Source organism: Crocodylus porosus, unplaced genomic scaffold (genome assembly GCF_001723895.1).
Source record: "Crocodylus porosus isolate Cpor-Errol unplaced genomic scaffold, CroPor_comp1, whole genome shotgun sequence".
Lineage (NCBI taxonomy): Eukaryota > Metazoa > Chordata > Crocodylia > Crocodylidae > Crocodylus > Crocodylus porosus.
In genome coordinates, this window is record NW_017728950.1 from 47,391,702 (window position 1) to 47,397,748 (window position 6,047).

Here is a 6,047-nt window from a genome sequence, read left to right on the forward strand (position 1 = left end):
TCCAAACCCTGTAAGTACTATTCCAGATTTTTTTTTATATTGTTTCAACTCACAACAACATCCCCCCCCCGCAAATAGATTAGAAAAAAAGAATGTAATTTGAATAGAATTGAAACTAAACTTTCTTGATTCATTTGTATTCCTTTTCTATTTCCCTACTGAATTTTGCAGTATTGTATGGCATCTAAAAAGAAGAAAGTAGAAGAAAATTAGAACTGAAACATGTTTTGTTTCGTTTCATTTCTGGGAAAAACTTTGGGGGTTGAAGGACAAAAAGTTTAATTTCAGCAGAAATATCATTTTGATTAGTTCAAATACCCATTTTTGAAATGTATGGAGAAGGAATGCACGCAGGTTCTGACAGTGGGGTGGGGGAGGGTACAGAAGTCTTACCCAAAACAGTCCCCTGGCTGTTGCTGCTGCCGCCATTGGTAATGCCACCACTGTGTGTTCTGCCTGCCTCAGATTTTGCTCTTAAAACAGCAGCAGCATGGCATCTGCACACAGACTACTGCAGCAAAAGCAATGCTGTAGGTGTGCTCTTGCTGCTGAAATGCAGACTCTGCAATGGTAGGGGATGATTTTGGCACCCCTCCTAAATCAGCACCTGGGGCTTGTGCCCTTTGTGTCCACCCTTCATTATGCTACTGGGTAGAAGTGAAAGCTCAGAAGGTCCAGGCTTCCTGTCTCATACTCAGGCCATTTAATCACATTTTCCTCCTTTAAGTCTTTTTCCTTTTAAGAACAGTTTTGTTTAGTAAAATGAAACTTTAAGCCATAGTTTATTCAGGTAAAATTGTTAGCACTTAGTATTCAACATTTCAGCAGATATTCTGGTATCTATTTGCAGTCTTAAATTCCTCAAATAGAAACTCTAAGGGGACTTGCATGTTTTAGGATTTGAATTGTAATACTCTTATTCAGGTCTTATTCCTCTTATTGATGACACCCTTATTGATGTCCTATATTTTTAAGTAACTAATATCCCATTATAGGAATGGTGGGTAATATGGTGACAGATAATATTCAGTTATTCTAAGTGAATAATGTTCAGTTACTGCACTGAATGCTTTTATTATATGTATTTTCATGTACAGACACAGCTTTCTTCCTTTTCCATTTATAATATCTGGCATTGCTGATGTTCCTTTGGCTATTTAATGCAATCCATTTTGTTTAGGCTTCATCACTGATTTAAAAGAATCACCATTCAGCTGGTCAGTTAATCAGAAGCTGAGATATCAAAAAGTTGTTTGGATCAGAAAAGGGATTATGTGCAAGAGAAATCTTGCTCTTCTGGATTTGTTTGCTCTGTGACTTGCATATGAAATCTATTCACTTGACAAGCCAAAACAAAATTTTCCCCACTGGTGGCAGCGATGCATCAACTTGTATCTGAAATTCGGGGCACATTCTTCCTAATATATGCATGGCTCCCAAACTAAAAAAAGCAAGTTCCAATATCACCACAAGTCACTGTACCATTTCTGTTGGTGTGTGAAAATAATAAAAATTTTTTAAAAGAATATATTGATTCAACTGTGTGGTAAAGGCAAACATTCTTTGTTTTTTGTCCTTCAGAGGCCTCTGACAGATGTTAAGGTAAAAGTGCAATGGGACCTGATGTGGAATGCCAACAATCACACTTCCTGTTATGCCACATGTGCATGGCATGAGGTACAATCATGGGATCCCACATCAGATCCCATGGCACCATATTGCTTGTGCAGGGGGAACCTGAGAGCACCAGCAGGTGAAGTAGCTAGCTTGACTCTCAGCTGGGGAACAGATGATGTGCTCTTGTGGCTGGGAGTTCCAATTAGCTGAGGGGCATTCCCAGCCTCTGGAGCACATGAGAGTCTTGAAAGGTTCCCTCGTACTCCAGAGGTTGGGCACTGGCCCTACATTCATTTAAGGCATGATAGGAACCAGCCATAAAGTTATTATGCAAAATGTGTGTAATAACTTTGTAGCTTATTCCTTGTGTGGCCAGGTCACTACTTAAGACAAGGTTAACCAGTCTAAGTGTAATGTCCATCAGGGGCCTACTACTTCTGACTACACTGGTACATGAACATTGCATTATACAAGATATAACACTTTGCTCCTCCCAGCTTCTTCTTCATTCATTCAAAGCATGCTGCAGGCAGGGCTGTTGCAGGAAAAATGATCCTATTCCCTCATTCAGACTTTGTGCTTATTGCTGTAGATGCTGAGTGCTGTATAGTCTGTCTATATGCTAGTGGCTTTGGTCCAGTTTAAGGAGAAGGTCTGTGTATGTTTTTTCTGTCTAAGGAAAAGGTTTTTTAGAGAGGTGGTTGAAAAACTGGATTTTTCTTCCTCAGATGAAATGTTTCATGATAAATGTATTTAATATTTTTCATAAAGTTGTGATATTTTTATCTAAATAATGATCAAAAGCATTATTGAAACCATTATCAAAATGCTTATCAGAATGTATGGCTAACTGAAAACTGAATATTCAGTAAGTGAAAAAATGAGACAGTGTTTTGGGGAAGAAAAGGAAGAAAGAAGGTACTTCTTTAACATTTTGTAAAATGGAAATAACTTAGCAATTGTAGTAATTTTTCTCTTTTTGAATACTTTTACCAGCTCCAATATTTAAAATTTTGTATCTACTAGATTTTCCTAGCATTTTAGACCATTGCTACCACAGCTGATGTTCCAACAGAGGTAGCAGTGGTTGACATGCTAGTTTAGACGGGGCATCTGCAACTGTTGGTGCATTCATAGATTCATAAACTGTGAGGCTGGAAGGGACCTTGGAAGATCATCAGGTCCAGCCCCCTACACCAGGCAGAAAAGACAACTGGGGTAGATTTCTGGGGTAGGTGATTGCACGACATGTGGAAGGCACCTATTCCACAATCCGGACATCCTGGCTGTGAAAAAGTTTTTCCTAATGTTGAGCCTGAAATGGTCTTCTAGGAGTTTATGGCCATTACTCCTGGTTATCCCCAAAGGTGCCCTGATGAACAGTTGTTCTCCGAGCCCTTGATGTATTCCCCTGATGTAGCAGTGAGCCGCTATCAAGTCCCCTCTCAGCCTTTTCTTTTTCAGGCTGAAGAGTCCCAGGTCCCTCAGCCTTTCCTCGTATGGCTTGCTGTACAAGTCTCTGATCATACGTGTGGCCCTTCTCTGGACGCTCTCAAACTTTTCCATGTCCTTGTTGAGTGCAGTCCCCAGAACTGGACACAGTACTCCAGTTGCGGTCTCACCAATGCCAAGTAGAGTGGAAGAATCACTTCCCTAGTTTTGTTGGGGATGCATCTATTGATGCATGCCAGGGTATTATTTACTCTGTTGGCTATGGCATCACACTGCCACACTGTGCCTGAAACACCGAATCTGAATCAAAACAGAAGTCTCAGAAACATCTCTGAAATGAAACGAGGCATCCAAAATATTTCAGAAAATTTCAGAGTTTCAGACCCAGGCAGGGAAACAGCTGTATGCTGCTGCCACGCCATGTGACTCAGGTCTGCAGGGAGTAGAGATCCATGCAGGGGTCCCCTTGCTGCTGCTTCCTGCCCTGTGCAGCCCTGAATCTCTGCTCTCTGCAGAACCAGGTCACTTGGCAGGACAGTGCTGGTCCCTGCTGTGTGACCTGTTTACACAGGGAGCAGAGATCCCTGTGCTGCTCTGCAGGGAGCAAGGAGACCCCAGCATGGATCTCTGCTCCCTGTGGAGCCAGGTCACAGGGACCAGCACTGCCCTGCCGTGTGACCTGTCTCTGCAGGGAGCAGATATCCAGGGCTGCACAGGGCAGGAAGAGACACTGAAGAGACCCTGGCATGGATCTTTGCTTCCTGCAGAGCTGGTCCCTGCCATGTGACCTGTCAAGGACCAGTGGTGGTCCCCGTCATGTGACCTGGCTCCATAGGGAGCAAAGATCCATGTCGGAGTCTTCTTGCCATCACCGTCTGCCCCAAGCGGGTCTTCTTGCTGTGGCAGCGTGGGGCAGGCAGTGGTGACAAAGAGACCCGTGGTGCAGATCTCTGCTCCCTGTGGAGCAGAGTCACGTGGCACAAACCAGCAGGCTTGATTGCTGCTCTGCACTGCTTCCCTGTCCTGCAACCCTGCGGGACAGGGATCAGAGATCCGTGCGGGGGTATCCTTGCCTCCACAGAGGGCAGCGGCCCTCCCGCTCCCCCGGACAAGCCACCCATGGTTCCATCCTGCTCCCCAGTGGGGGTCTAGGCCCCCCATTCCCAACCCCCGTCCGGCTGGGTAGGGCTGTATGAAGCTTGCAAGCCATTCAAAACAGATTTGGCCAAAATGAAACAGGACAGTGATCCAGAACACTGAAATGAATCACTGTCCTCTGAAACGGCCAAATCCAAAACCGAATTGAAACACAGCCATTTTGCATAGCCCTAATTATCATCCCCTGGTCCCTTTCATTCATGGTGCTGGCCAGTTTGGTGTTGCCAAGCCTGTAAGCTTGTAGGGGTTTTTTTGTCCCCACATGGAACATTTTACATTTCTCGATGTTGAACTTCATTTGATTCCAATCACCCCACTTGCTAGCCTGTCTAGGTCTGCCTGTATCTGCAGCCTATCTTCAAGTGTGACCATGCTTCCCGATAACTTGGTGTCATCTGTAAACTTGTCCAGTGAACTCTTCACCTCCACAGCCAAATCATTGATAAAGATGTTGAAAAGCACTGGACCAAGCACCGACCTCTGAGGGACACCAATAGCCACTTCTCACCAAGATGACACAGATCCGTTCATTAGAACTCTTTGGGCCATACCCAGATGGGGTATCTGCAACTGCCAGCTCCCTACACACCTAACTGTCTCATGGTTGAGCCCACAGTCCTCCAATTTATTCATGAGAACATTGTGGGATACCAGATCAAAGGCCTTTTGAAAGTCAAGGTATACAATGTCAATCTCCTCTCCTTTATCCAGGTGGTGAGTTACCAATCTCATCTCATTTTACGATAAGGTAAGTCAAGACCTGCCTGCAATTAAGCCATGCTGGCTGTCATTCAGAATCCTAATTTCTGCAAGCCTATCACATATAGATTCCTTGATGAATATTTCCAGGATCTTCCCATTTCATCCATAGTCACTGGAACTGCTGTATTTTAGTTATGTGCTGCCAATAAATACACTGGTTGAACATCACTGTAGATTTTATTCCCTCTGTGTTTAACTTGTTCTGTTGCCCATATTTTATTTAATAATGCCAGTTGGTGAGCATGGAACAAGAGTTTTATCTGTCCTATTCTGGGTCACAGGGAAAATACATTTTCTTGTAAATCCTTTTCTTCTTCCATGTTGTTCACCTGTTAACTTTAAACAGGAACAGCCAAACTGTTTAGAAGTTTGACTGTTTTTGAACTGGCAGACTGTCAATGCAAATAACTGTAGATGCAGTTTAATTATGTTACCTGGATCCAAACAGCTAAGGTCCTTATTTGCATGCACAGGCAGATAATTAGACCATAAACTATATCCATTATATGTAAGGATATTTGCACTTATAATTCTACAGGTTAGAAATGGTGACCCATCTTGAAGATAGTCTTGAAGCCTGGCCTTATATACGTACTGACTATATACAGCATGTCAGGTTAGAAAATATCCTAGTGCATAATTGTCCAGAAAAGAGGAGCATATGATAGCCAAGTCCAGTTTTGATCTATTTGTTTTCCTAGCCAGACTCCAGATCAAAATTTAACACAGCTGTCTCTCCTCATGAGTGGGTTTCAGTGATGCTCTGCCCAGGTGTTTGTGTTTTAGCTAGTTGTTTAATAGCTTTAGGATCTAAATGATCACAGCTGAGTTTTGAAATTAATGCTCAGTTAAGATAAATGGGGAAAGTTGTGAGGGAGTGGGGCCTAGGAGCGGCCGTGAACTCCCTAGCGCCCCCTACCGTCACTTACAGTGGACTCAGCACCCTCGGATTCTCGCCCGCCACAACTTTGATAATAAGTAGGTTTGTGTGGGAGGCTGCCTTCATCCCCGAGTAGACGGTGTGTGTGTGTTCCTACCCCTACTCCATAAGGCAGGGG